General features: G+C 35.5%; 1 long non-coding RNA gene across 1 annotated transcript in view; it reads left to right on the top strand.

Moving 5' to 3' along the window:
* The first annotated feature begins 4,249 nt into the window (after positions 1 to 4,249).
* LOC308639768 overlaps positions 4,250 to 18,827 on the top strand; it is a 31,241-nt gene continuing 16,663 nt past the window's right edge. The window contains exon 1 of the long non-coding RNA XR_014020118.1: positions 4,250 to 4,534. This is a non-coding gene — a long non-coding RNA (uncharacterized lncRNA). The remainder of the gene's footprint in view (positions 4,535 to 18,827) is intronic.

The raw sequence follows: 18,827 nt of genomic DNA, 5'->3' as shown, positions 1-18,827 counted from the left end.
ATATATATATATATATATATATATATATATATATATATATATATATATATATATAAATAGTGAAAATTAATGTTGTGTTACAGCTTTAGGAAAGAAAGAGATGACTCTCCTCTATATGCCCCTTCTCACTTATACTTCCATGAACAGCCCATTTACTCATTTTTTAATTTATTCTTCTGAGGCCCTTTGTTGCCATTATTCTCATAATTTGTGATTTGAGGAGACCATGGGGTTTTAAAATAATTCCTCAGCAAATAACATTACACCCATCAATTGCAGGAAAAGAGAAATGATCAAATCAATTAATTCAAGGAGGAAAGAGTTTGGATAAAGGCAATGGAAATTTCATAGGAAGCTCATGTTTAAGATGAAGGAAAATTAAGACAAAGAAGACATAATGTTTTGTGTGAAAGAGAGTAGGGCACTAGAAACTAAACTGAAATCCTTAGAGCTGTACTTTAGAGTAGATTTACAAAGGGATAGTAATTTGAAGCAAAGCTATTGAAACAAAATATAATAAAGAATCCAAATTGTCCCTTTTCATAAGCAAAGACCATGATTTAGTGACATTTTCTTGATAATGGGAGCTCTATAGGAAATCTAAGATCAATGCTGGATATAGATTTACTTGCATTAAACATGCTGATTCTACATTATTTTTGAAAGGTTAAGATATTCAGAGACTGGTACAATAAAAAGCATTTGTTTGACTTGTTTTTTAACCTGAATAGGTTGAATGAAACCCTAAAATGATTCTGTAAAATGATTGTTGTAGCAGATACAGTTGATATCCCACCCGTATCCTCTCACTTTTACCATCTCTGTTCATACCAGTGCACTTCTAATTGCCAACTACTGAATATTTATTTTCTTGGCCTCTAGGGCGTGGTGTGCAGCTATCCAGCAGGCCAGAAGTGATGCACAATTAATAGCCCCCAAGAACATCCCTCACTCAAGGACTGAAGGCAATCAGTATATAACTATCCAAACTTTATTGACACTTAATTGGTATACCTCTCAGATGTATCTTCAGCAAAGATAACCTCCATTCATCCACAGTGGTAGGTTGCTTAATAATCATCCTTCATTGCCTCTCTTTTTGCTGTCTCATTTACTAATTTTTTTGGTGCAGTGGCAAAGCCTAGTAGTCCGAGCTACTTGAGAGCTAAGGCAGGAGGATCACAAGTTTAAGGCCAGCCATGGTAACTTAGTAAGACTCAATCTCAAAATTTTATAAAAATTTTATTGATTGATTAATAGATTTATAATGGGGATTGAATCCAGGGGTGCTTTTCCAATGAGCTACATCCCAGCCCTTTTTGTTTTATTTTGAGGCAGAGTCTTTCTATGTTGCTGAGGCTGACATTGAACATGTGATCCTCCTGCCTCAGACTCCCAAGTAGCAGAAATTATTGGCATGCATCACTGTGCTCTGTATTTAAAAAGAATTTATATTGAAAGAATGGTAATTTTATTTTGTTCAAAGATTTTTACTTCTTTTTTCATTGAGACATAAAATATTTCACGTGTATTAAAATGATTACTTGTCAGCTCTTAAATTTTGTTGAAAATACAAAAATCTTTCTTATTTGCAATTCTGCTTTTACTGTGTTTCAACATACTCATTGCCCCACTCTCCAATTTTGCCTTACCTTAGAAAACAAACACACAAAGTTTCCAAGGTAATCAAACATTTTCATTTCTTGATGAGAACATGGCTAAAGACTAGTTTTGAAGATCCATAAGAGCAGACAAGACAAAGCAATGGATTAATAGGTAAATAGTATCTATGTTTTGTATATCTATTCAATATCTGTACATTTATGTATGTGTTCATGCATACACCTATAAAGAAGGTAGGATTTTTTTTAAACTTTGAACTTAATTTATATTGTTTTTTTAGCTGTGGTATTGAATCTGTATTACAAAATTTACTGTATGATTTATTAAGAATTTTCTATTATTACATAATTAATGAAAGAGTGAACTAATTTCTGATACTCTATTATTTTTTTCTCTTCATGGGATTTATATCAAAAGAGTCAAGTTGAAGAAAGAGATTTATCATGAAGATATGCAAATTGCTTCTGCCAAAGAACAATAGTTTATTGCACATAGACAAGAGTTTGTTTCTTTTTTTATCATGTATCTGACAAGATAAAAATCCATATATTTAGTAGGAAAAAGAATAAAGTCAAGTCAACAACTTGAACTTGATCCTATCAAATTGCAAAATACCAATTATATATTTATAAGGAAAGATAGTAAAGTTACAAGTTTTCATCAAATATCTGAGCATCTGTAATTCAGAGCTTTTACAACTACAAAATAATTCATTTTCTCCTAACATATAGCAGAAATAGGAAATCTTTCTCTGCATACTTGCAGGTTTACTATCTAAATAACATCTTTTAGCAATTCTACAGATGACCTCATTTTGAGAACTGACTTAGGATATTGAACTGTAGAAACTGCAAACAACTGCAAGTATGCTAAATGAGATATACAAGTGTGTGCTGAATAGTTGAGTGAAAAGGGAAATGATACACCCTTTTTGAACAGGTCTGCACAACTATACATGTTGTGACCTCTGTCACTGTAGTCTTTCTGACTGTTGATTAATGGAAAAGCAATCACTTTGGCAGTTTAAATTCAGGAAATATATCACTATTTTAACTAACTCTAAATAAGGCAATCCATAAGTATTATTTTACATTATTGCCACTGGTTTACAGACCCTAACAATTATAATGGCAAACAATTGGTTTGTTAATCATTTCTTAATTTAAAATACAAAAAGATATGACCATCAGAGAATTTAGCTGTTCATTGCTTTGCCAGGACTACTATGGGCCTGAAAAAGGAGTAAGAATTAGAACATGAAATTAGGTAATTCTTTGCCTAATATATAAAATGTATTAAGTTCATGGTTTCCTTTTTTCTTAAAAATTTATAGAGTCCTCACTCCTTATGTTACTACATAGATCTCTAAACTCCAGCTTGGAGACAACTATGGGTGAATAAAAGGTAGTAAAATTGTACTTAGTATTTGTGGACTGAATCATAAATATTAGTGAAAGCAAACACAAACTGGACTGGAAATTTTTCATATATATATATATATATATATATATATATATATATATATATATATATATATTATCTGAGGCCTGTTAATTGCATTAAATGCCTCTGTATGGGGTTATTTTAAGGCAAAGTTTTCTTCCAATAATAGGACCTAGCCCAGAGAAAAATTTATTTATTTTTTATTTTTATTTTTTTTTAGATTTTTTTTATTGGTTGTTCACAACATTACAAAGCTCTTGACATATCATATTTCATACATTAGATTGAAGTGGGTTATGAACTCCAAATTTTACCCCAAATGCAGATTGCAGAATCACATCGGTTACACATCCACAATTTTACATAACGCCCTATTAGTAACTGTTGTATTCTGCTACCTTTCCTATCCCCTACTATCCCCCCTCCCCTTCCCTCACATCTTCTCTCTCTACCCCATCTACTGTAATTCATTTCTCTCCTTGTTTATTTTCCCATTCCCCTCACAACCTCTTATATGTAAGTTTGTATAGCAATGAGGGTCTCCCTTCATTTCCATGCAATTTCCCTTTTCTCTCTCTTTCCCTCCCATCTCATGTCTCTGTTTAAAGTTAATCTTTTCTTCCTGCTCTTCCTCCCTACTCTGTTTATAGTTGCTCTCATTATATCAAAGAAGATATTTGGTATTTATTTGTTAGGGATTGGCTAGCTTCACTAAGCATAATTTGCTCTAGTGCCATCCATTTCCCTGCAAATTCCATGATTTTGTCATTTTTTAGTGCTGCATAATATTCCATGGTGTATAAATGCCACATTTTTTTTTTATCCATTCATCTATTGAAGGGCATCTGGGTTGGTTCCACGGTCTAGCTATTGTGAATTGTGCTGCTATGAACATCGATGTGGCAGTATCCCTGTAGCATGCTCTTTTAAGGTCTTCAGGGAATAGTCCGAGAAGGGCAATAGCAGGGTCAAATGGTGGTTCCATTCCCAGCTTTCCCAGGAATCTCCAAACTGCTTTCCAAATTGGCCGCACCGATTTGCAGTCCCACCAGCAATGTACAAGTGTACCCTTTTTTCCACATCCTCACCAGCACTTGTTGTTTGACTTCATAGTGGCTGCCAATCTTACTGGAGTGAGATGGTGTCTTAGGGTGGTTTTGATTTGCATTTCTCTGACTTGTGGTGAGCTATTTTGCTGTGCTGCCTTGTGTGGGTGTGAGCCTAATTCTTGGGCGGAGACCCAGTTCTTTGTTTTCAGCCACTCACTAGAATGGAATGTATCAGTTGGATAGTTCCTGGAACAAACTGTTATCAGGAAGTGCTTGTTGTTTTGAGCACAAGCTGGAACTGGGTGTCTCTTGCCTTGTGTGCAAGTGCCGGGTCTATCATTCTATTGGCTGCTGCTGTGTTGCTATGCGCTCTTTGTCCAATGGTGTACGAGCAGGGCCGCAGTTGAAGTATATAAGGGGTGGTCTTTTCGGACTCGGGGTCCTTCTCTCAACAATACCTAGTGGATGCTCCCAATAAAGTGTGTTAAAGAAGAATCCTGTTGTTGTCGTCATTCCTGCTGGCGGGTAGACGCGACATGACTGCTAGAGATGGAGAGCATTTTTTCATGTACTTGTTGGTTGATTGTATATCCTCCTCTGAGAAGTGTCTGCTCAGGTCCTTGGCCCATTTGTTGATTGGGTTATTTGTTATCTTATTGTCTAATTTTTTGAGTTCTTTGTATACTCTGGATATTAGGGCTCTATCTGAAGTGTGAGGAGTAAAAATTTGTTCCCAGGATGTAGGCTACCTATTTACCTCTCTTATTGTTTCTCTTGCTGAGAAAAAAACTTTTTAGTTTGAGTAAGTCCCATTTGTTGATTCTTGTTGTTAACTCTTGTGCTATGGGTGTCCTATTAAGGAATTTGGAGCCCGACCCCACAATATGTAGATGGGAGCCAACTTTTTCTTCTATCAGACGCAGAGTCTCTGATTTGGTGAATGGTTCCTTTTAACAGTATATAATGTCCTTCCTTATCCCTTTTTATTAACTTAGTCTTGAAGTCGATTTTATTCGATATGAGGATGGCCACCCCTGCTTGCTTACGAGAACTGTGTGCGTGATATATTTTTTCCCGTCCTTTCACCTTCAGCCTGTGTATGTCTTTTCCAATCAGATGTGTCTCCTGGAGGCAGCATATTGTTGGATTTGTTTTTTTAATCCATGATACCAGCCTATGTCGCTTTATTGGAGAGTTTAAGCCGTTAACATTCAGAGTTACTATTGATATATGGTTTGAACTTCCATCCATGTTTGATTGTTTATCCTTTTTTTAAAAAAAAAATTTAGTTTGTCTCTCCATGATTGTCTTTCCCCTTGCCCTCTGTCTTTACTGAGGCACTTCCCACTGATGGTTTTGGTTATTGTTTTTCATTTCTTCCTCGTGTAGTGTTTTGCTCAAAATGCTTTGCAATGTTGGTTTTCTGGCTGCAAATTCTTTTAACTTTTGTTTATCATGAAAGATTTTTATTTTATTGTCATACTTGAAGCTTAATTTTGCTGGATACAGAATTCTTGGTTGGCATCCATTGTCTTTCAGTGTTTGAAATACGTTGTTCCAGGATCTTCTCGCTTTCAGCGTCTGTGATGAGAAATCCGTTGTCAACCTTATTGGTTTACCCCTAAATGTAATCTGCCTGTTTTCTCTTGTAGCTTTTAATATTTTCTCTTTGTTCTGTATATTGGATAGCTTCATAACAATGTGTCTTGGCGTTGGTCTACTGTGACTTTGTGTGCTCGGTGTCCTGTATGCATCTTCAATTTGTATATCTGTTTCCTTTTTTATTTCTGGAAAGTTTTCTGTAATTATTTCCTTCAGCAGGTTACTCATTCCCATGGCATGAATCTCTGTGCCTTCCTCTATCCTGATGACTCGCAAGTTTGGTTTTTTTAAATTATCCCAAATCTCTTGGATGTTTTTCTCGTGATTTTTTACCAGTCTATCTGAGTTGGCTAGACTCTTTTCAAGATGATATATTTTGTCTTCATTATCTGACGTTCTGGCTTCTACTTGCTCCACTCTGTTAGTGATACTCTCAATTGAGTTTTTAATTTGGTTTATCGTTTCCTTCATTTCTAGAATTATTGTTTGATTAATTTTTATAATCTCTATCTCCTGATAAAGATGCTTAACTTCTTCTTTTATCTGTTTATATAATTCATTCTCAATGTGTTCTTTCGCTGCTTGAATTTGCTGTCTCGTATCCTCTTTAAGGTTCCATTCCATCTGTCTAAGGTGTTCCTTGAGTTCTTTATATGACCATTTTTCTGATGACTCTAGGTCCTCCTGAATATTTAGGCTGTCCTGCATTGTGTGTACTCCTTTTCTTCCTTGCTTTTTCAAGTTGCTCATGTTACTTCTTGTTCTGTTTAACTGCTGAGTTACTGTTTACTCCTATAAATTTATTTGATGCTTGGGAGGAAAGGTATTAGAAGGGAAGGGAAGAAGTCACTAAAGAGAATGAGATTAAGCAGATAGAATTCAAGGAAGTGGGAATAAGAAAATTGGAAAGAAATGAAAAGACAAAAGAAGAAAAAAAATAGGAAATAAAAAAATAAAAAATAATAACAAAAAAATTAAAATTAAAATTAGAAGAAAAAAATTTTAAAAAAATGTAAAAAAAATTTTAAAAAACAACAAGAAAGAAAAATGAAAATGAAAAAAAAACCCAAATCAAAAAAAGAGAAAAAAAAAAAAACCTAATAAATGCAGTCTTAGAGTTTGTTAACTTCTCTTCCAGTAGGTGGCGCTGTGCCCACCAGGCCAAGTTTCTCCTGTCAATACACGGGAACCAATCACTGTGCAGCAGCTCCTCCTCCCAGACTGGGCGAGTCTCCAATCCTGAGTGCCTACGGCCTCCTCTTGTGTCTAGTCACTTCCCACTTTTCCTCTAGCCAGGCCCCTCTCACGGGTGCCGCTCACCACAGTACTGGCTACACGCCAGGTCTGCTGCTCCCGGGAGCCCTGTTTTCATGAACGACTGGGCACACTCTTTCAGTTTGCCATTCCCTCAGACCCTAAGTTTGTAGAGCTTGGGTTTGAGAATCCTCAGCGAATTTTACTTGTCCTCCGGTAGCCACGCCCCCAGTAGCTGGTGCAAGAGACCTTAGTTGTCAGCACTGGTGGGAGCGGTAGCCGGGAGTTCTGCGCCGCGGGTACCGTGCCACGTCTGATTCCCTTGGTCTGGCTATTGCACTCACGGGAGAGCTGGGAGGGGCCCTTAAGGTTTCCCCGATGTGTGGAGAGGGAAGGCTAGGGAATTACACACCTGTAGCCGCAGGTTTCAATGAAGTTATCTCCTCCGCCGCAGTCTGGTGATGTCAGTTCTCTGCCATGGTGGTATCTCTTGCAAATGGTGACAGTTCGTTTCCCTTTGCCGGGTGACCAATGCAATGGGTGGGTCCTTACTGTCTCTCCCAAGCCCCGTTTCAAACCTGTGGCCACTACCTATGAAGGCTCGGTTGGCATTTACCTCCATAGGAACAGAAGGGCTGACCAGTTGTTTCAGCCGGATGGATTAGTGCTGAGTCACAGCTGTTTGTCTGCGGGAAGCAGGCGAATGGGAGCTTGAATTCAGCCAATCCGGGCTCAGTGTGTGTTCTGAGAGGCCCAGACTGTTGGCCCCAGATCCACATCAGTTCAGCATTGCCTAGTGATCCACAGTAAAAATATTTAATTATTTTCCTGTCTTACATTCTTTCATAGCACCTTTATTAAGAACCTCAAGTACTTGGTGCACGCTGGTGCAGAATGACTTCCTACTGCAGGTCAAGGACATAGGCGCCACCAAAGCCGGCAGCACGGGAGCCACTTGGACCCCTGACCCAACAAGGGCCCCGGAGCTGACAAGCTCGAGCCCCCGAAGGCCGCTGCCGCTGAGGATAAGGGAAGTAGCAGCAGCAGCAAGGCCAAGAAGGCAGCGGTTGGGAGCAAGAAGTTGAAGAGGGCAGCCAAGCCCAGTGTCCCCAAGGTGCCCAAGAGCTGCAAGTGAGCACCGCAGCCCCACAGGCGACAACGTGGAGGGGGACTGTCCCCGCTGGGCCACGACCTCACCTCCCCTCCCCCACGCGCCGCCCCAATATATTTTTTTAAATATACACCAGCCCCTGTGTTTTCCCTAGTTCAAGCTTCTCTAGCCATTTTTGCTAGTAGTCTACTCCTTAGTTTTTCTTTCTAACATTCTTCATAAGAACAGTCAAATCCATTGGTGTGTCTGTTCAGGTTGCTCCTGAAAATAATAAATTTAGATTATTTTCCCCACAATGTGTCTCTAACAATAACCAATGTGGTAAATGTCATTGTGACCATACTCAATTTATTTCAAGCAAGAAACCTCACCACTTTCATTCACTCTATAAATCATTAACAGTTTCTTCTTTTATCATTTTCCCAAAGACATAGTCCTGGTTCTCTCTACACTTAAATATACTTGCAGATTTTCTCCTTCAGTGGACATTGGTTCAATTGCATTCCAGGAAAAATCAAGTTTCTTTCCCTTCCTTTCTTTAAAAATATTTTTTTCTGGGCCACAGTGACACAAAAATACATGACTAAAAGGATTTTTATGCTGCTATCATACCTTAAGGGGAAGGCAATTTGATTGTGTAATGTGGGGAATTCACAGTCATTTATTGGTGCATTGAGAGATTCCAACTTGGACCAGTAAAGGGTTGTTTTCATCACCTTTTACACCACTGTGACCAAAAGAACAAGAACAATTTTAGAAGATGAAAAGTTTATTTGGGGGTTTATGGTTTCATAGGTGTCAGGCTGGCTCCCTTGCTCTGGGCCCAAGATGTGGCAGAATATGAAGGCAGAAGAGTATGGTGAAGGAAAGCAAGCAGCTCGGAAAATGGAAACCAAGAAGCAAAGAGATTCAGGGACAAAATATATACCCCAAAGGCAGCCCCCAAATGCCCCACCTCCTTCAGCCACACCCTACCTGCCTACAATTACCACCCAGTTAGTCCTTATCAGGGGATTGATGCACTGATCAGGTTAAGCCTCTCATAACCCTATCATTTCACCTCCAAACTTTCTTGCATTGTCTCACACATGAGCTTTTGGTAGACACCTAATATCTAAGCCATAAGGATACTCTTCTAAATATGATTTTATAAGGTTTATGATTATTTTGAAGTCCCTTTATTTGTTAACAAACTATTATTTTCTCCCAGAGGTCTTACCTTTTATTTAAGTTCTTGTTCCTTGAAGTGTGGTCTACAGAACAGCAACATTATTATTTCCAGAAATCATTTGAAATGTAGAATCTCAGACCCCACATGAAACACAAAATTAGAATATGTATTTTTTTAAATATTTATTTTTTAGTTTTAGGTGGACACAATATCTTCATTTTATATTTATATGGTGCTGAGGATCGAACCCAGTGCCTCATGTGTGCTAGGCGAGCACTCTACCACTGAGCCACAACCCCAGCCCCTGTATTTTTTTTAATATTTATTTTTTAGTTGTAGTTGGTCACAATGACTTTATTTTATTTATTTATTTTTATGTATTGCTGAGGATCGAACCTAGGGTCTCGCACTTGTTAGGCGAAAGCTGTACTGCTGAGCCACAACCCCAGCCCCTAGATTCTGTATTTTTAAAAAGACCCTACTCATAGGTGGTACATATGAACATTAGAGTTTGGGAATCATTGTTCAAAAATGTTTTTTAAAATGTAAAAGAAAATCCCATTTGGTCACTCCATTTTGTATATGATATACTCTGTACTCTTTCTATCTTGCCTAATTCAAAATGGGCACACACATCTTTGCCTGGATGCTGCTTAAGGTGCCTCAAAAATATGATTTTTTGTGGATACTAGATTGAAAAGATATATTTTCTATGAAAATACTTTTTCTATATTAAAATGTGAAATTTTATTTTCTGGGTCAAAAACTATACTGTCCAATATAGAAGGCACTAGCCACATGTGTCTATTAGAGTCAAACTAATTAAAATCAAATAAAATTTAAAATTCAATTACTCAGTCCTTTTAGTCACATTTAAAATACAGAGCATATATTGGATATTGCTGATACTAACCATTTATATCACCCCAGAAAATTCTATTGGACAATAATTATCCAGAGACTACTACATTCTCAGTTAGGCTTTGAGAGTGTCAGTTGTTGCAACAGCTTTCAGATCAGATTGGCAGCTTCACGGAACCAGGATAATCAGCTAAAAGAGAAAATCTAGTTAACTTGAGGGATTATTCCTAGTGCACTTGATCTATTTCTGAAATATCAAGCTATTTCATGTAGGTTGGAAGTGCGGGAGGAATGGTACTAGAAAATGCCTCCTCTCCTTGCATGCCTCTACAATTAAAAAGAAATCATGGCGAGAGCATCCTACTGGAATGGAGAGACTTGGAAATGGAAGCATATGTGTTAGTTTCCAATCACTGAGTGTGTGCTATTGGCTAAATTGCTTGACCTGTCTGGGCTTGAGTTTGCTTCTTTATGCAATGAGAATATTGTATATAGTAGTTACCATCTGTTTCTATAACTCTCAAAACTAAAAATGAGAAACATCTATTGTTGCCATGTGAAATCAACCCATAATTTTCATGGATATTACTTAATGAGGGATATATACTTGCTATATAGCAAACACAAGTACTGATGCTACAAATTGTTTAAAGAAAATTATCAGTTCTTAGGGAAATCATAATTAGAAGAATGGTCATAAAGTAGAGTCCTTACACCTCAGGATAACCCAAGTTGAATCACTAAATAGAAGTAATGTTATGTTAAAATTTTACTATATTTTCATAGTTTATTCTAAAATGAGCCTTGAAAAATATAATATACAGATCATTATGTGTATATATCAGTGAAATATTGACAACAAAAATATGCATCAATAAGTATTCATGAACACGTTGATGTCATAATGCATACATTTATTGGAGTGCATGTTCAGATATTTTTGAAGTTCTTGATGAACAATCATAGAAGTTTATATAGCATTTGTCTAGAATAAAGTTAGACAGGAAAAGAATAATACAGTGAGCAAGAAAATTTCATTATAATTAATACAGGATTGGGAATAGGGGTATATTTCAATGGTAGAGCATATGCTTAGCTTGCACAAGGCTGTGAGTTCAATCCCTAGAACCAGAACAAACCAACAAAAAAGAATGTAGGAACAAATAACTCAAAATACTTAACACCCCAAAATAAATGAATAGATAACCCAATCAATAAATGGGCTAAGGAACTGAGCAGGCACTTCACAGAAGAACAAATATATGAAAAAAATGTTCAACATCTCTAGCAGTTAGAAAAATGAAAATTAAAACTACACTGAGATTCCGTCTTACTCCAGTCAGAGTGGTAATTATCAAGAATAAAGTAACAATAACTATTGGCGAGGATGTGCAGAAAAGTGTTTACTCATACATTGCTGGTGGGAATACAAATTGGTGCATCCACTCTAGAAAGCAGTATGGAGACTCCTCAGAAAACTTGGAATGAAACCACCATTTTACCCAGTTATCTCACTCCTCAGTTCTTACCCAAAGGACTTAAAATTCACACACTATAGTGATGCAGTCACATCAATGTTTGTAGCAGCTCAATTCATAATAGTAAGCTATAGAACCAACCTAGGTGCCCTTCAACAGATGAATGGATAAAGAAACCACAATGGAATATTACTCAGCAATAAAGAGAATGAAATTATGGCATTTGCCAGTAAATGGATGGAACTGGATACTATCATGCTAAATGAAATAAGCCATCCCCAAAACACCAAAGGCTGAATGCTCTCTTTGATGTATGGATGCTGATACACAATAAGGGAGGGGCGATGAATAGAAGTTCAGTGGATTAGACAAAGAGGAATGAAGAGAAGAGAGAGGGTATGAGAATAGGAAAGACAGGGGAATTAATTGAGCATAATTTTCCTATGTATACATATGAATACACAACCAATAAAACTCCACATCATGTACAACTGCAAAAAATGGGATCCTAATTACAATAAATTATACTTCATATTTTTATAATATGTCAAAATACATTCTACTATCTAAAAAGAATAAATAAATTTTTAAAAAGAAAAGAAAAAAAGAACATAGGAGTGGGAGTGTACAAATGCATAAAAGAGGGACCCTAAGTGGGGGTGCAAGGGCAGGACATTTTAGAAGATGTGGTCCTTGAATTAAGTCATCAAAGTGAAAAAAAAAGAAGATCTGGGCAGAATCAGTAGCATGTGCAAAGATGAATATGCACTAAGCTAACATGAAAAATGTAGAAACCACAACTAATTCAATGCAGCTAGCAGCTATATTATACCAGGGAAGGGTAAGATACAAGCCAGAGAGGAGGTATAGCATGCTTGCAAAAAGCCCCTGAGTTCAGTGGTAGAGTATGTGCCAACCTCTATCTATTTGTCTAGTTTCCAGAAGAAAGTGTATCAAAGTATTTCAGCTATATCCTTTTTTTCCTTGCCAAATATGGATTTTTTAAATATTTTTTTAAATTGGGGTAACTTATCTTTCTTTGAATAACTTGAATCATCTGAAAATTGTTATAAAGAAAAAGGGAACATTTTGATAATTTTTCAGGTTCCATATTTATTAAGCTAGCTTAAGCTTAGTGCAAACATTAAAGAAGACTTAAGACCTCTGAAGAGCTCCATGACTTTTCTAAATGTTTTCAAACATTTGACCTATTCTAAACAGTAGATTATTTTTGATCTTTCTAATTTCCAGTGGTTAGCATTATCCTTAGTTCTACTTCCTTTCTATTATTTTTAAAATCCTAATATTTAGAGAAAAACAAATAACATATGTATATGACCTTGATTCTACTCAGGAGAAAAAGGGAAATATTATTTTTCTACAATGATGCTACATATTATTATCAAGGAAAATAGCTGACTATGACATTGATCAAATATACTATCTATATATGTATGAACATATATACCTGTAAATTATAGCTAAAAAATTTTATCAGTGTTTTATTAACATTAATTTAATTAATTACTATTAAAGTTACTAATTTGAGAGTTACCCTAGATTAAAATATATGCTATTACTTTGTGCTAGATTCATTTCATAAATAAAAATAATATGAAAAACAGAGACATTAAAATGTTTAAATAATCTCATAGGAAATAAATATTTCACTGAGTATGTATACATCTGAAACACATGATTTTATTAAAGGCATAAGAGTACTAGATGGTAAACATCTAGTGCCATGCCCTTAGTATAAGAAACATCATTACATTTTCCTTTCTGTCCCATTTACTGTCTGAAAAACTTTGGTCTTGGAAACACAACTAGAATGTAGACAATAACAATGGTATAAAGACTTAAGTTACCTTTATGTTTTTATTGGTTCATTAATGACATCAATTCACTTATTCCTACAGACCTTGTCTATTTTGAATTATTTATGATTTTAAGATAGATTAAAATAATGCTAATTAATCATCTGTAAGTATTCTATGTAACAATGTGGTTCAATAAGTTTATGTTTAAGGAAGTCATGTGTACCATAGGATACAAGTTAAATACTGTACCAATTATGGACTTGAATCTCAGCAGAAGATTCCCTTAGAAACCTTTTCTAAATCCTTAAAAAACATTCCCTGTGAAAGTACTTCATTCTGAGGTTTACTACATCAGTTTACCGTGTAAAACAAACGTTTCATGACATTTTCTATTAATAATGTTTAAATGGCAGTAAGTAAAGTAAAATTTCCTTTAGTTGCTAAAGAACTGTGGTAAAACTACTTCTGCTATTGATTCGAGGAACAGCTAAACTCTGAAAATGCTGAGAAGTGATAAATTCTTTACACTTCATTATTTTATGGCATATTTCTTTGTTCTCCATGCTACACAGTTATTTTATAATATGAAAGTATTTTCAGTAATGAAACAGGAACGCAAAATGTTTCTTAAGAGACTTTTTGCACTCTCTGTTAACAATACATAGATATTTGAGAATATAAAATTTTATTAAATCTACTTCTAAATTGATGACATGTGACTTAGATTATGAGTTCTACAGAGGAGGATTTGATCAACTATAATGTATTTACATAAACAATGTAATAAGTATAACAGGCCAATAAAAGGCTTTTAACTCACACAATATCTTAGGATGTTAACAACTAAGTTTATATGTAATCCAAAACATTTATTACATACTATAAACCAGTCACTTGCTGGTCCATTACTTAAAATATCTTTTTAAATGAGAACAGATAGGTTTTAACTTTGAGTGTCTTGTGACATGTTATGTAACCTTGAGAAAGGCCCTTCTCTTCTGCACTTCAGTTTCCTCATTTTTCCTTTAATCATTTAGGTATTTGCTTCAATGATGCTGCAAAACAATTGCTAAATCTCAATGGCTTACAACAGTAAACAGTCATTTTTTTTTTCTCCCTGATATATTTGTAGGTCAACCATGGTAGCTTTGTTTCAGACTGTGGATTGGATCTAGGTCTCCTTACATGTCTGTCATATTGAGAGGAGCAGTTACTTTTGTGGTAAATGCACAGAAGTACAAGAGGCCAATACAAAACACCCCAAAACAATTGAAACCCCCACTTACATCATCCTACTAAGTAGTCATTATCTCAAGCTACTCATAGTAAAGCTCCAAGTCAATGGGGCAAAGAAGGAAAAGCCACATATTCTATTAATAGACACTACTAATTTCATGGCAAAAGGAATATGAGCAGAATTCAGATAGAGGAAAGGAATGAAAAATTAGTAACAATAATTGAATCTACTTTATTTCTCTTCATTCACTGAATTTGTAACTGGATTTTTTTGATAAATGAAATGGTTTCAAGAAACTTTATTTGTAGGGGTTGCATATTTACATGCTGCTTTAGAAAATGATGTGCATGTGTAAGGATCCTTTGGTAGAACTATGGTATATTATTTACAGGCTAACAACAAATTCAAATTAGAAAAAAATGTATTTACATTTAGAGAATTAAATGTTTAAATACATATTATGAGGCTCTGATAGCTTTAATTATTCATTTTATCAGCATTATCATATTGCAAGAAATAAAAATCTTACAGAATCCAAGTGATTGGGTGAGTAGACATATGATTTTTAATTTAGTTTTACATATTTCCTTTGCTAAATAGGGCATGCAGTTTACTGGACAGTGCATAAAGCACAGCTCTCCCTTTTGGAACCAAGTTGGCAGGCAATTTGGTTTTAATCCTGTCTGCAGATTGCTTGTGCATTCCCATACATTTCAACTCTGATCCTCTAATGGTCATCTGTTATGCTGTGATTACATGGATGAACTACAAAGAGATCATCTGACTAAACTATTTGTTAAGGGCATATTATCTGTATAAAGAAAAAACGTTGCAATTCAGAATAAAATATACTGATGATTTACAATGAAGCTTGACCCCTTAAAAAGAATACAAACATGCAACTTAAACATTCTGCCCACAAAAATAGTCTAAGGAGTAATTCTCTACATTGTTGACAATCCCAACAAAATGGTGAGATTCAAGAGGGATTTGGGGACAGGAATATCTTTTTTTATTTGTTCTTTTTAGCTATACAATGATAGAAATATCATTACACTCTAATGGCTACATTATTTTAAAGTTACGAAGTGCTGAGAAGTAATAGTATCTTCTACTGGAACTAATAGTTTTATGTAGCATTTTTGGTACCCTTTTAACAGAAAAAAAAACTGACTATTATAAGCTTTTCCCAAGAATAATGTATTACTTGGTTCAAGACATTATTACTTCCTCTAATGCTTCCTTCCATGTAATAATAAAGATAAATTTTGACAGTAACCTAGTGGTTTTTTAGAGAGGGATACAAGAGGTTGAGTTCGAAAAGGCCCAATTTAAAGTGAACGATAATCTCACTTGGCATATAAAGCATGCAAGTCCTTTTCCCTTTTATTCATGCCATAACTAGAATGTTAACAAAGGTTGCATACTTCATTTGTTTTAAATTTTTGTTTGTTCTTTTTAGTTATACATAATTGTAGAATATATGTTGATATACATAAATGAAGTATAACTTCCCATTCTTGTGGTTGTGCACGATGTCAAGTTACACTGCTTGTGTATTCATATATGAACATAGGAAAGTTATGTCTTTCCCACTCCCATCCCCCTCCCATCCCCAGACTCCCCCCATTCAATCCAGTGAAATGCCACTCCTTCTCCCCCACCCCCACCCCCCACCTATTGTGAGTCAGCATCCATATATTAGAGAGAACATTCATTAGGCCTTTGATTTGGGGGGATTGGCTTATTTCACTTAGCATGACAGTCTCCAGTTTCATCCATTTACTGGCAAATGCCATAATTTCATTCTTCTTTAAGGCTGAGTAATATTCCATTATGTATATATATCACAGTTTCTTTGTCCATTCATTTGTTGAGGGTCATGGAGGTTGGTTCCATATCTTAGCAATTGTGAATTGAGCTGCTATAAATATTGATGTGCTGCATCACTATAGTATGCAGATTTTAAGTTCTTTGGGTATAAACCCAAGGAGTAGGATAACTGAGTTAAATGGTGGTTCCATTCCAAGTTTTCTGAGGAATCTCCATACTGTTTTCCATAATGATTGCACCAATTTGCAGTCCCACCAGCAATGTATGAGAAGGTTGCATACTTCTAAGCATCATCTTACTTTTAATTTCCCAAAGTCCAGTTTTCCATGTATATGGTTTCACAGACAAAAGCTAATATCTGATTTCCTCTTATCATCTTGAAGGCAGTTGATTTCCCTTTTCCTTTTATCTGTATCGCATTATCAGTAAACACCTAGTGAGGATATTCTAAGTTAGCTAGGTGCTATGTATGCACAATTATATCTCTACTATCTACTCACTGACCTCTACTTCATTTTCATCTGAAAATTAGAAATAACCGTTATACTCACATTCTGAGATGGTTTTCAGGATTAAAATAAATGCTGGATATAAAGTGCTCAGAAAAAAAGTGCCTAATTCATCATTCATTGAAAAATACACAGTAAACATATAGTACATGCCCAGGCACAGTTCTAGACACTAGGAATTCAATATTTGAATAAGACAGACAATAATGCTGTTTTTATGATATTGATACTTAAATGAGAAAATAAAAATGATAAAAAAAATGAACAAAATGGTACTACTAATAAGACCATTTTTATAAGTGAGGGAATTGAAACTAAAAGACAATAGACAACTTACTCAAGATTATAAAACTAAAATGCAATAGAGCCTGGATTAAAACCTAGGATTATGATATCCTCAAACCCAACTTTACAACTGTCACTATCAAGATGATGTTATACCCATTATGAGCTCTAAAACAATTCCCATTGCAGCCTACTTTTATCCTTTCTACCCCAATCTCTAAAATCACTATACCATGTTGTTAACTTTATTGAAACATGATTTTCCCCTGAAGTGATTGTATCAGTTATGATAGTGGAGTTTGGGGATCACTTAGAGGTCTTTAATACAGTACTTACGCTTGTCTTATGCTTGGCTTGCCTCCAGAATTCTTATTATTCTAGGGTGTGGATCATGTGATTCCAATGTACAGCCTTTTTAGAATGATGGCTGCTACTATTTCTACTCTGAATGTATGCAAAAAAATATTGTCAAGTTGCTTCCTTTTGAAATTATTCTTTTTCCCTGGGTAACTTTCCTGGATATTTTGGAAATTCTTATTATGGGTCACTTCTGCATTTCCCTGATGCAAGCAGATTTCTCTCTCTTCAACTTCTTTCAAAGTTCATGTATCTATGATTTTTCCAGTTACTTGATGGTTTTGGCTTCCTTCTAGATGGTCCTGTTGAATAGTCTCTGGATATTTTGATTTTATTCAACTTTACTGCATTAAAAAATTGTTCTTTATATTTTTCTCCAGCAAGCATCCCATAACTTTGACCCCATTACAGTCAATTTGCAGAGAAGTATCTCTCTATTGTGTCTGCACATACTAATCTGCAAGTCATCTTCAGTAGTTGTTTTTCTATCCAGTCTGTGTCTTCATATGTCACCAGTACATAGAATGAATAATTCAGGATATGAACATAATGCAATTTTATATTGGTCTCACTTTGCACATTTAATTAAGTGGGATAATATAATTCCACCCATGAACAGGACTCACACAAACTCATGCTCTATCTCATATGTACTCCACAACACACATTTGAACATTTTATGCTCCAAAAGGTTGTAGGCTGATTTCAATGCAGCCACCTTAATCCAGTGATTAAAAATGCTTTAAGTTTTTTCAAGCAAGAGTCAAGCACTGATCATCTATGTCTCATGATTGTAGACATTGAACTTTCTAAGTGTCTACAAAGAATTCTTCTTTATAAAAGCATATATTGGCTCAAAGTTTTTGGAGGTTTTAGTCCATGGTTGGTTAGCCCCATTCCTCTTAGGCCTGCAGTAAGGTTAGTACATCATGGTGTGTATGTGTGGCAGAGGAAGTTGCTCACTTCATGTTAGTCAGGAAGTAAAGGGGGGGGGGAAGGGTCTCAAAATACCTTTCAAGGGCACTCTCTTATACAACCAGAAGACTTCCAACTAGACCACACCTTGGAAGGTTCTACAACCTCTCAATAGCACCACTAGCTAGGGACCAAACCTTTAATACATGTGACTTTGGGAGACATTTATACAAACCATACCAATGATAAATCACTGATACTGAAAGAAATTGCATTCTT

The sequence above is a fragment of the Spermophilus citellus genome, assembly GCF_964194105.1.
Source record: "Spermophilus citellus genome assembly, chromosome: X".
Lineage (NCBI taxonomy): Eukaryota > Metazoa > Chordata > Mammalia > Rodentia > Sciuridae > Spermophilus > Spermophilus citellus.
Note: the sequence above shows the minus strand (reverse complement) of the source record. Positions and strands in the feature narration are given on the sequence as shown.